Below are 14,096 nucleotides of genomic sequence, written 5' to 3' on the forward strand. Positions count from 1 at the left end.
AAGACCACAGAAAAAAGGGGAAAATGTTTCATATTTAAATATCTTTAGAGACACTTTTTTCCTGTTTTTTAAAAAAAAGTAACCACATTTTCAATTTGCTTTGTGCCCTGCAAATTATGTACTTGACCCTGAATGGCAGTGTACACTCACAAATGGAGTTTGATTTTAGATACATTTAGCCTTAGGTTTGATTTATAGCTTGTCCCTCTGGCTGTGGGTATATGGATAAGTTACTAAATCTGAATTTCTGAGTTCTATTTTATTATTCTTGAAGTAAAGACAATAGCATTTTCTTCTAAGAGTCTTTGTAATTATAAAGTAAGATGAGTATCTCCCCTAATACAGTACAGAATAGGTGCTTATTAACTATTATGTTCCATTTCCTCTATTTCATCTTCCATTCACTTAAAAACTGACAACATAATCAAGTTTTATTCTAACTATAGAGTAGACATCTTACCACAAGCCATGATGTGGGAATGATACCTGTGAATAGTCTCATCGATCTAACTTATTCTTTACTCTCAAAAGCAAGAAAATGCTACCCCTTCTATCATAAAATAAGAACAAGAATAAAAGAGCCATGTTTTTATGGGGTCTCAAACTTCTGTTGCATTTGAAAATTTTCATCTGTCCCTTATAATAAAACAAACAAAAATGGTGATCTTTCTCTAACTACATTCCTGGTATCAGATATTGGTAGATGCTAGGGTCAAACTTTTAAGGGCAATGCTTCAGTTTAAAACTTAATACCAACTACACTTGAGGGTAGAAGCACAAGCTAATATGAGGGTTAGAAGCACAAACTTCCAGTTCTGTAAAAAATCCACACCCAACTTTCAACTCACGAAAAACTTAACTACTAATAGCCTACTGATGACCAGAAGCCTTGCTAATAACATATATAACACATTTTATCCACTATACGTGTTACATACTGTATTCTTACAATAAGTTAAGCTACAGAAAAGAAAATGTTATCAAGAAAATCATAAGGAAGGTAAAAATACATTTACAGCCCTTTACTGTATTTATGGGGGGAAATGCACTTATAAGCATACCCACACATTTCAAATCCATGTCAAGGGTCATTATACTTTCATCCTTAACACTTTTCTTTCCCTACATACTATCGTCTTTTTTCTAAGGCTTACTCAACATTAGAAATATCTTCTTCTCTGAGCAAGATTGTGCTTAGGTTAATTTACATAGTATTTTAAAGCAATAAAATAGAAATGTCAGGACTCTAGGAAAAGTTAAGCCAAAGAGTTTTCTTTCCTATCAGTGTGACTGCAAAGAGTATTAGATATTGATCATTCTGCTGTTGCTTTCTGCTTGCATGAGTCATTCTTCAATTATCCAAACTTTTGTGAACTTCACATGTGAATATCCGTTTATGAGACAGGAGTTGACCTTAGAGACATCACCATGGTACAAGTAAGTTTAGGCAGAAGAACCTCTGTAAGAACATCTTGAGAAGTTTGCAAAGTAGAACTGTTCATGAAATCATGTTCTCAGAGGAGGAGGAACATGTTACTGTTTTTTGAAAATATTGTATAATCATCTGTCGTTGGCAACATGTATTCTTAGGAATAAAGAGAGCTAAGTATAATTGAAAACATCAGCCTCAGTTAGTAATCTCTTTCTCTATCCCTTTTCCAGCTGCCCTGACCACCTCCACTTTCTTGCCATATCCAGCAGGAAAACATAGTAGTAACTAGGAATCTCAAGTCTCATAAAGTACTAGGACTTCCTATAAAATCATCTATATTTCTCCTCTATTACTCAGTTCATTGCCTTCCATGTTTGCCTCCACCAAAGGAAAGAAAGAAATATTAAGGAGGTAAAATAAATATAAGAAGTATCCAATAATATTTTCTAACTGTATTAGGTTTTATTTATATGTTGTGGAGTATAGGAAATGAAGTTACTCATTTGTGTTAGATATAAATTTCCATACAGCATTCTCTATGTGGGAAAAGTAAAATATGGTGTTATAAGAAGGAAAACAGCCAAATGAACCCAAGAAATAAAATATTACAATCTGGAATGGCTATTGAAACTTAATTTTGGGATCTGCCTTCTATATTTGGAATATTGAAGATTTTGAGCCTTATATTAGAATATATATCAATATAGATACATTATACAAATATAACATTTTATTTTATATTTTAAATCATGTAATTTGTTAATTTCTAAATATCTTCTTTAGCATGTGAAAAATCCTACATACATAAAACTAAACTTGGAAGTGTAATTAAAGGCTATAATGTATGTTATAAAAGTATATCTTTGAGGAATAGTGCACAATTTAATCCATGATATTTAATTAAATCGGCTCCAGAAATGTTCTGAGATATTAATGAGCCTGAGTTTCTCTTATCTTTTATTTTGACCTTCAAGTATGACATTATTTCTTCTTTGAAAAGGTATCATGAATGCTGATATGTAGAGATATTCAATTTTGGATGTGTATTCTATTAATTTTACCTTTTCTCATTTTAGAAATGATTTATTATTTTTACTCTGAGGAAACAGCATGTCATTATTCTTCAACACATGATTCTTTAGAGCTTTCTTTTAGATGGATTTTGGAATAAAAATACGACGGAGTATCAACTTAAAATTTGAGTGATAATAGGTGTGCAAAAGATAGCATTATATTATCAAGCAATATTATATGTGGTACAAAATTAGTATCAGACAAGTGCTTTGTGAGAAAACATGAGTTTGTCAATCAATTTCTTTCTTGTTTCACTAGAATATTGCCTTCATTACCTCACAAGTCTTTTGCCATACATGTATGAGTTATACAAATTTTAATTTTAACAAAGCTTCTAAGAAGTCTAGTCAAAAGGTATGTTTATCTTCAATATCAAACTTGTTTTCTCAGTGTTATTCAGGTGCTTTCTTCCTCAAATTTGAGAAACTTTTAAAGCCTTTTATTACAAAATTGAGATTTTCTTGTCCTATTTAACTCTTCTATTTAACACCTTCCTTGAAGGAAGATACTGTATAAGACACTTTCACTTTCTAAATTAATGGCATTAGCATTGATAGGCAAGCACACTATTTTAACGTTTTTACTTATTATTGAGAGACAGAGAGAGACAGAGCATGAGCATGGGAGGGGTAGAGAGAGGGGGAAATACAGAATCTAAAGGAGGCTCCAGGTTCTGAGCTGTCAGCACACAGCCCAATGCAGGGCTAGAATTCATAAGCTGAGAGATCATAACCTGAGCCAGGTTGGAGGCTTAATCGACTGAGCCACACAGGCACCCTGGCAAGCACAGTATTTTAAAAGTCAGAAATGCAAGTGCTTAAATAAACTTTGATATTACTTAGCACAACCTTAATTTTACAGAACAGAAAAGTGAGATCTACAAACATAATGATTAACCCAGTGTACTGTCAACCACCTAGGAGGGTCTCAATAAGCATTAATTAATTGATGATAATTTGCTGTCTATTTTGAAACTGCTACCAGCTTTCACATATTAAGAACAATATGTAAAACGGTGTGCTAAGAATTCCTAGCATTACACACATAACAAGGTAATACCTATTCTCAAAAAGATGACCTTTACATAAATAACAATATTTAGCCACTCAACATTCATTGGGTGCTTACAAGTAGCAGTCATTGTGTGGGTTAAGAATTCAGTGGGAGCAAAGCCAGCAATCAGATTCATAATCTCCAGAATTTACAGTTAGTTAAAAGAAAGCTGGTTAAAAACTGAATACATCAAAAATATAATTACCAATTATAGTAAGTGCTATGAAGGAAACAGATGACATTATGAGAGAATATATTCAAGAGAACCTATATTATACTGAGGTTTGGGGAAGCTTTCTCTAAAAAATGTTATAAATAGACATAGACCTAAAACAAAACACAACAAAAACAAATATGGGTATTTTTCTGGAACAAGAGAAAATTTTGTATGCTTGAAAATTGGGGAAAAAAATCAATCTGGCTAGACCTTAGAAAAACATGGAGAGGAGGACATGGCATAAGGCAGGGATGGAGGTGGGAGAAAATTAATCTAAGACAATGTCTATACCATGGATTTTGATTATTTTAAGTGGAAAAAAACTCATAGAAGATTTTAAATAAATCATAATTTTATTGTTAAAAATATATATTACCATTATAGGTTCTTGTAATTTGTTTATAACTTTTTTCTGGCCCTTAAACTCAACCCTTACAGTATCTCGCTTCCTTTCTTATATGGTTTTGGGATGAATTTTATTATCATATGGCAACTTAAAGTTAAAACCTGTTATTTCTCTAAAGACCTCCAGATCTATATCTAAGTAAAAAATCCTAAGTTTTACCTTTGACTTACAATTTGATCAGGCTATCCCTTCTTATTGTTATTTATTTTCTTCCTTCCTTCCTTCCTTCCTTTCGTTCTTTCTGCTTATTATTTCAACTGACAAATCCTTAGGTCATAGAGAGTGATCATCCAGTAGCTGACTAACAACAATTCTTAATGTTTGATTTGAAATGAATGCAGTTTGATTAGTATTGAGGTACTATTACATGGAGTAAGGCCAGAGATGCTAATGATACCTAATTCTTGCATTGGTTGAGTTGTATCTTCTCATGAGATATCTGAAGACACTTTAAACACAATAGATGATTTCTTAAAGTACCACTCCATTATTTCTAAGCTTGGGCCCAATATTCCAATACAAACTGTTAAAACTTGATGAAATATGTATTTTATGCCGATGTCAAAATTCATACTTTCTGTCCTCATAATTCCATATAATGATCTACTAACACCACAGATAGACTCCATAAGATTGGGATCTGAAGACATGGCACAACAGAATGTACATGTGAACAAAAAAAAAAATCTATGGATGGTAACAGATCCTACTCCATTCATCCCATTCATTTAGCCATATGGACAAACAAAACAGAACAACAACGAAAAAAGAATTAGAGAGAAAGCCACAATCATGTACTTGTCTTTTTGTAATCGTCAGTACAATATCACTTTTTTCAGCATGACCAAAAACACAAAAGTCAAAATTAAAAGGATATTTTCTTGGATTAGTTTAAGTGTTGTTACATTTGGTCATGTTGTAAGAATTATTTCTCCCTTCTCCTGTGATTATATTATGTGATCCTGTGAAGATTCACATCCCTCCAGGTACCTATGTTTACCAATAGTGGGAATGTTATGAATTGCAACTGTAAAAGAAAGGCACAGTAATGTAAAGACTTTTGTACTCTTTCTCGTGACTTTCAGATAATGACAGTTAACAAAAAAGAGCTGCACAGTAGTCTTCAAAATAAAAAAAAAAATCTTTAAAAGCTCCAAGACATCTAATTTAATGTGTCTGATTTATTTCCATCACTATATTGTCGTTTCAATAACATGTAAATATAAGCTATTTTAAAATATAAATTAAAGCAAGACTATAAAATAGTATATATAGTATTACCTTTTAACCTCTTTATTATTAGCTCAATAGCAATAACAAGATATATATTAGTTCTTGTTGCAGTAGGGTTTTCAAGAGACTGAAATTTGGTCTCCGGGGTTCCAAGCTTTGTTACATCTTTCTTACTTGTCACTGACTTGTTTCAGTTAGATGGTTGCCAGTATTTAAAAAAAAATCCTAGCTAATTTTAGTTTAAGAAATATTCCTCAATAGACCACAATCAAATTCAGCCTAAGTAGTAAGTTTCTAGAAATATAAAAGCTAACTACAAAAAGCACACACATAAACATTCATTTATAACTTTGTAAAGCACCTTTTGTTTCAAAGATAGTTGTTTGTATATATTTTTTAATGAATTTTTAAAAATATCAGTTATCACAGGTTACAATAAATTAAGTTTAGGACAAATTTGATTAATGCACAATAAATGTCATCTTATCTGAAAAGACAGCATAACCTTGCAGTGAAGTTGTTGCACTTATGGAGACCGAATCCAAGCAGGATTGGAGCAGTGGCTACCAACAGTGTCCCAAGCACTAGGATGATAATTTTAGATTCACTTGGAGCAGTAGTACCACATTTAAATTACTGTGTAGTGCAGTTGAAAAGATTTTGCCTACTTAATATCTGTGTGTGTATAATACACTTATAAAGACACATGTATATGTGTATGCATAGAGAAAAAGAGAAAAATGAAGGCAACATAATATTTCCTGCCCTTGTGTTAAACAATGCTAGTAGATAAAAAGTGACATGAGCTTGCTGTAGGAGGTAACTGTTCTTGGGAACTGGGTATGTAAAACAACTAATAGCTTTATTGGCAGGTTTAATCATGTGCTCACCAGGACTCACATCCAGGCTCACTCTTCTCTGTGATTCTCAGTTCAAAGATACTGTCTCAAACTCTGATTATCCTAAGCACTTCTTTTTTTCTCTTTAAGACTCTTAAAATCATCCAGTCCTGAATCTCAAACCCAATAAATATCTTTCACTAATTTTCTTATTTTGAAACACTTCCAAGATTCTGTGAAGATAGTCTTCTTAAAAGAGCAGATAGTATGAATAATCCTCATCTTTCACTGCTTTATCATGTTTTTCTGGAGATTTTATACATTTATGTGTGTGTGTGTGTGTATTGTATCTACATGTGCTTGCATGTGTTTACATATATGTATTGCATTTATGTATTTTCATACATGCTTCACAAAGCTGTATTTAACTATAAGTATAAATAAAAGCTAAAGCTATAAGTCATATATTGAATTCTATAAATTGCCACAAAATGTGCCAAGCACTTTGTCTCTTTAAGTCTCTTATAAACCTTATCAAGAAAGCAATAATATTATAAACATTTTATAGGTGAGAACATTTGGGTTTATGGAGGTGAGACTATGTGCTTACTATATCATGAGTAGGTATAGGAATTTGTGCCCAAGCTTCACATCTCCAGAGTCCAAAATACAAACTACGCATTCAGTGCCACACAGAGACATCTAAGTAAAGAATTTTAGGCAAAACTAAAAGTCAATAATAAGATGTGTCTTTATTTCAAATTTTGATATTTTATTAATCATGGATACTTTGTATTGATTATTACTTTAAAAATATTGCATTAACGTATTTACCTTGATTGTTGAGTTTTTAGCATCCCATTAAACTTTTTATTGAAGGCAACTTCTTTACTTCATTTGCCTGGCTCTAGTCCTGCCTCTGTGACACATTCATGGTCAGTAGTACTACAGAAATAAAGGGTTTGATGGAATTTTTGATCCATCACTCACTGTTTTCATGAGCCTGAGAAACTTACATAATCTATTCCTTTATCTATGAAGTGGGAATTATAATACATGACATATGATGTTACTGTAGATATTCAACTAGTAATGTATAAAGTGCTTTATAAAGACTATTCAAATATTATTTATATTTATTTCAATGGATTTGCAACAAAGTAAGAGAGCAATGAAGAAACATGAGTCAAGTGATCATCAGTTCTTACCTGTAAACATTAATCCTAGAATTTATAAACATTTCAAGTACGTCACTAAACCAATGTTCACCCTCCAAACAATCATGTTAAGGATACTTGTCAAGGAAGTTTATATACATTTTATTGCTGAGGAAAATAAGCTGTCCCCAAGTAATGGAGTTAGAAATTAAATCACTCTTTTTTTTCGGTCCTTGTTGCTGTTGTACCCTAATTACCCAATGAAAATATTGATATATACTGAAATGTAAATTAAAATTGCTCAAATTTTATTACAAGGCCAACATCATGCTTCAACTGAATCAAAAAAGCGCCACCTGTACATCGTCCTTTCCTTTATCAACAACTTTGTATATGATTATAGAAGCCTGAGCTAAACCAAACTGACTATACAGTGGTTGTGCAAGATATTATCATTGGAAGAAGCTTGGTACATGGTAAAAACAAGCTGTCTGTACTATATTTGCACCTTATTTTGAATTTTAAACCACTTAAAAATTATTTTAAATTTAACTTTTAAAAAGCTTGAGAAAGAACATGGGAGAAAAGTACTTTAGGGAGGGAGAAGTCACAGCATTGCTTTGAATGCTTTTTGGACACAATACATAAAACTTTGCACACTTACCTGCTTATTTCTCAGTTTGGATAAAAAGACAAGTTTTAGTAGAGCAGGTATCTTTAAAACCTCTTATTTTCTTCTTCAGAACTGTAATGAAAATAAAATGAGCTTAAAACTGAAATGTATGTTAGGATAAAAGTAATGTATAGCTGGCTACGTATTCATAGGAATAACATTATTATTTATATCAGTTGAGTTACATATAGTTCTGCATAAAACTTGTGATTATTTATTAAAATCTACTAATTAGGTAGATAAGAAAATTATTTCTAGCAAGGGGCTTGTTAACACACACAAAAAATCCCATACCCATATATTTCCATTCACAACACTCTGAATTTTGACAAATTCATTTCTATCTTACAACTTAAAATAAACAAGGAAGACTGAGTAGCTAACATAACTTCCCAGAATAGCAGGTATTAGAAAAATAAGATTTGTACTGGGGCACCTGGGTGCTCAGTCGTTAAGCATCAGATTCTCAATTTTGGCTCAGGTCACTACTTCACAGTGATTTTAAGCCCCACATCAGGCTCTGCACTGACAAGAATTGAGCCTGCCTGGGATTCTGTCTCCCTTTCTCACTGTCCCTCCCTTGCTTGCTCTCTCTCTCTCAAAGTAAATAAAAAATAAATGTAAAAAACTAAGATTTCTATAAAAAGGATTTTACCACCTTCCCCATGGAAAACCTAGACTGATATTCTAAGAAACTTAATATTTTACCTCTTAATTTCTTTCTCTTTTGAGATATAATTCATGTACCACAACATTCACATTTAAGTTTGAAGTGTACAAAGAAATACTTTAAAATGGAAAATAAAACACAAACAAAAACCAGCAACAGAAACTTTCTGTGACAGAGAACAATGGCTCTGTGTAGCACTGAAAAACTTCAAAGCAGCTATTATAAATATATTCAAAGAACAAGAAAAAAAAATAACGTTTAAAAAGGTACACAGGAAAGCAATGATGACAATGTTTCTTAAATAAAAACTCCTATTAAAAAGAAATTCTTTTTTTTCAAAATGGGAAAATTCTGGAGTTGGAAGTACAATATTTTTATTAAGAAAATAAATATTGGGGCTCGACTGTACCTGTGAGCTGGCAGAAGTAAGAATTAGGTAACTTGAATATAGATGAAGACCTATCATCCAGTCTGAATAGTGGAAAAACAAAACAAAACACAAAAATAATGAAACCAAATAAATAGTCTCAGAGAAATGTGGCTTTATCAGCATATGTATAATAGGCATACTAGAAGAAGAGAGAAAGGAATGGAAAAAAACAGAAAAATGATGACCAAAAACTTCCCAAATTTTGAGAAACATTAATCTATACATTGAAGAAGCTCAACAATTCCAGTAGAATAAATTACAAAGAGATCCACATCTACATATATCATATTAGAAATGTTGAAAGACAAAATATGAGACATTTTTGAAAGCAACAGGAAAATAAATAAATGACTTAATGTCATTCGGTAACTTCAGTAAGATTAACAGATATCTTCTATTCAGAATCAATGTAGACCTGAGTCAAGTGTGATAAAAACTAAACGAATTGTTGAAAGAAAACAAGAACAACAAAATACAAGACTTGTTAACCAAGAAGAGTATAATCAGCAAAACGACCTTTCAAAACAAAGCTAAAATAAAGATATTCCCAAATAAATAAAAATTGAGAAAATTTATTGCCAGCAGATTGCCTTAGAAAAAACACTGAAGGAAAATCTCAGGCCAAAATTAAATTAAATACATGTAAATGCACATATTTCTCGTTTCTTCTCTTAACTAATTTGAAAAGCAACTATGTAAAATAATATCTATGCTAATGCATTATTGGCCTTATAACAAATATAAATAAAATTTATTTGACAATTAGATTGGTAAATAAGAAAATTAATATAGCAAAATCTATAAATATATGTCTATTCTCCTTCCTCCATCCCTCAGGTTCTTCAAATGACATAAAATATTAAAATGTAATAATCACAACACNNNAACAAAATCTTATTATATATACATATATATATATATGTAACAAATTTTCACAAAAAGAGCAAAGAATGGATAGAGGTAGATAGAGTAACAATTCTATATTTATCTGGAAATGAGGTAGTATAAACCTGAAATTAAGTCTGAAAATTATTATTTTTGTTAAGACCTAGAACAGATAATAGAATAACTCAATATAGTGAAAATAAAGATACTATACAAGACCTAAAAAATATTCATTTAATGCAAAAAAAGCTAATAATGGAGTCAGTAAAAGAGTAATATAGGACCAAAGGGCATTTTACTTAAAAACTTAAAGAAAAGCATCAAATTTAAATCCAAATATATCAACTATAACATTTTAATGTGAACAGAATAAACAATACAAAGATAAAACTTGTCAGACTGAATAAAAAAGAAGATGCAGCAATGTATTATCTATAGAAAACAGTGTAGATTGAAAATACAATTAAGTTGAAAGTAAAAGGATGAAAAAAAGGCATGTCATGTGAAGAGAAATTATACGAAGGCTGGAGTGGCTATACAAGCATCTGAAATTTCAAACTTAAAAAATGTTATTAGAAACAGACATTTTGTAATGATAAATGGGTTAATTCATCATAAAGACGTAAAAACTATAAACACATATGCATTAAAAAATAGGATCCTGGTGACTTCTGGGAAAGATGGCACAGAAAGAGAATTCTCAGCTCACCTCCATTGATGGATACACCTAGATGACACCCACATCAGTGTAAATAACCACACAAATGACCCAAAGTTTGGCAGAACTGATTCTCCACAGCTAAATATATGGAAGAGGCCATATCAAAGATGGTAGGAAGGGCAGAGATTGGGAACAAAACTAACCCACATAACTGTCCTCAGAAGAGAGGGATTTCATGGACACAGAGAAAGGAGATGAGCAGACCCCCACATCAGGCACTCTGGGTACTGGGGACCAGCACTGGGAAGACAAATCCTTAAACATTTGTCTTTGAAATGAATGTTTTTGTCTTTCATTTGTCTTTTCAAATGTCTTTGAAATGAAATGTTGCCAGAGGGGCCTGGCATTGTGGGTCTTGCATTCAGTGGGGCTTAACACCTAGAACTTCAAAGATCAACCAGATCCACTTTGGGAGAGCCTAAAGATAGCAGGAAAAAGAGTCCTTGCCCTTAAAAAGATGGCATAAAAGGCAGGCCTGCTAGATGCAGCATGAAGGCAACAGTTTGGAGGGTGCCTGGGGTGTTCTGGAAGGAGATTTGTTTGCTAGTCTCAGAGCATCTGCCGGGGAGGTGGGAGTCTTTGGGAAAGTTCTGAAGGAACAGGGGAACTAGCTGGTGGGCACCATTTCCTCTCTCTGCCCCACAGCCTACATATGCAGACACCTCAGGGAATCAGCAAAGTGCACACATTCTCCACCCAGCTTGCTAATAGCAGACTTACTCCCTGGCTATTCTATGGACCCACCCCCTCCAGCCAGACTAGGAGCCCATCCAAAGCAGCAAGACAAGCCTGGCAGTGTGCATGCAGCTCTGTTAGGGGTTAGCACCCCTCCAAAGTGACTTCTGTCTTAGAGGAAGGAAATATAACCACATACACTAGTATAACTGTTGCCCCAACAGTGGGTTGGGGGGCAGATATCTGGTCTGACTACAGGCCCTACCCACCAATGAAACTTTCTCAGGACAATACAGTGAAAATACCTGTAGTTTGGTGTTACCACATCTTTAGCAAATGACCTAGTCTGACTCAACTCAAGGCCAGTGTGACCCCAGATTGGTCCATTCACAACACAGGTACCAAACGCTGCCAACAAAAGGCAAAACCATTGCAGACAATTAGACTGAAGGTGAATTTGGTTCAGCCACAACAGCAAGGTGTAGGAAGCACACACAGAAGATACCCATGAAGTGCTAAGTTCTGGTGAACAGGGGACATTGCACTGCAGGGCACTATAGGATCTCTTCTTAATAAGGCCACTACTTAGTAAACAGGAGATGTAGCTGACTTCCCTAATGTATAGAAACAAAGAGTTAGACAAAATGAGGAGACAAAGAAATATGTCTCAAGTGAAACAACAGGACAAAAATCACAGAAGGGAGATAAACAAAATGGAGATTAGTAATATCCTTGAAAGATAATTTAAAATAACAGTCATAAAGATACTCACTGGACTTGAGAAAAAAGTAGACAACCTCAGAGAGACCTTCAACAAAGAGATAGAAAACCATTTAAAAAAAATAAAAGATGAAAAGCTCAATAACTAAAACAAAAAATATATTAGATAGAGTGAAAATAGATTAAGGGAACTCAGGAATATCATCAAGTATAATAGCATTTGCATTACAGGAATCCCAGAGGGAAGAAAGAGAAAAGGCAGACATTTTATTTAAAGAAATAATAGCTGAAAAGTTCCTGAATCTGGGAAAAAAAACAGAAATCCAGATCCAGGAGGCACAGGGAGCCTCAAACAAAATCAACCTAAGGAGGTTCACATCAAGATACATAGTAATTAAAATGGAAAAATATAGCAAAAAGAGATAATTTTAAAAGTGGCAAGAGAAGGGGCATCTGAGTGGCTCAGCTGGTTAAGCGTCTGACTTTGGCTCAGGTCATGATCTCAATGGTTTGTGAGTTCAAGCCCCACATCAGCCTCTTTGCTGTCAGTGAGGAACCTGCTTCAGACCTTCTCTCTCTGTCTCAAAAATAAATAAACATAAAAGCAGAAAGAGAAAAAGAAACATCATAAGGCTATCAGCTGATTTTTTAGCAAAAACTTTTCTGACCAGAAGAAAGTGGCATGATATATTCAAAGTTCTGAAAACATACAAAAAACAAACCTTCAACTCTACTCGGCAAGTCTATAATTCAGAATAGAAGTAGTAAAGAGTTTCCCAAACAAACAAAAGTTAAAGGAATTCATCACTACTAACCCAGCCCTACAAGAAATGTTAAAGGGGACTCCCTGAGTGGAAAGGAAAGACCATAATTAGGAGTAAGAAAAGTAAGAAGCACAAAAGCAGTAAATTTACTGATATCTTTAAAAATTAGTCAACAGATTCTGAAAATAAAAGGATGCAGATTATGGCACCATATAGCTAAAATATGGGGGGAGGGAGGAGTAAAAATTTAATGCTTTTTGAATGAGTTCAAACTTAAGCAAACATCAACTTAATATAGACTTCTATATGCATAAGATGTGATATGCAAAAAATAGAGAAAATAATCCAAATGTATCACTAAAGAAAGCCAGCAAACTGAGAGAAGAAAGCAAGAAAGCAACATAGAAGAACTCTAAAAACAACAATAAAGCAAGTAGCAAAATGGCAGGAAATGCATACCTATCAATAATTACTTTGAATGTAAATGGGTAAACACTTCAGTCAAAAGACATAGGGTGATCAAATGCATATTATATATATATAAAGCCCCATCTACATGCTGCCTACAGGAGACTCATTTCAGACCTAAAGACACATGCAGATTGAAAATGAAAGAATAGAAAGGCACTTATCAAGCAAATGGAAGGGAAAAGAAAGCCAAAGTACCAATACTTATATAGGACAAAATATACTTTATTTTTTAAATATTTTTTATTTATTTCTGAGAGAGAGAGAGAGACAGCATGAACAGGGGAGGGTCAGAGAGAGAGGGAGACACAGAATCCAAAGTAGGTTCTAGGCTCTGAACTAGCTGTCAGCACAGAGCCTGATGCGGGGCTCCAACCCACAAACTGTGTGATCATGCCCGAGCTGAAGTCAGATGGTCAACTACTGAGCCACCCATGAGCCCCAAAATATACTTTAAAACAAGGACTATTAAAAAGGCAATAAAGAACACTATATAATCATACAGAGAATAATTCAACAAGAAGATATAACAATTGTAAATATTTATGCACCAAACACGAGGGCACCCAAATACATAAGAGTTTTTTTTTCTGTTTGTTGTTGTCATTGTTGTTTTACATAAAACAGTAGAAAACAAAGATGAAGGAAGTAATTGATAATAATATAATAATAGTAATGA

This window comes from Crocuta crocuta, unplaced genomic scaffold, assembly GCF_008692635.1.
Source record: "Crocuta crocuta isolate KB4526 unplaced genomic scaffold, BGI_CrCroc_1.0 scaffold115, whole genome shotgun sequence".
Taxonomy (NCBI): domain Eukaryota; kingdom Metazoa; phylum Chordata; class Mammalia; order Carnivora; family Hyaenidae; genus Crocuta; species Crocuta crocuta.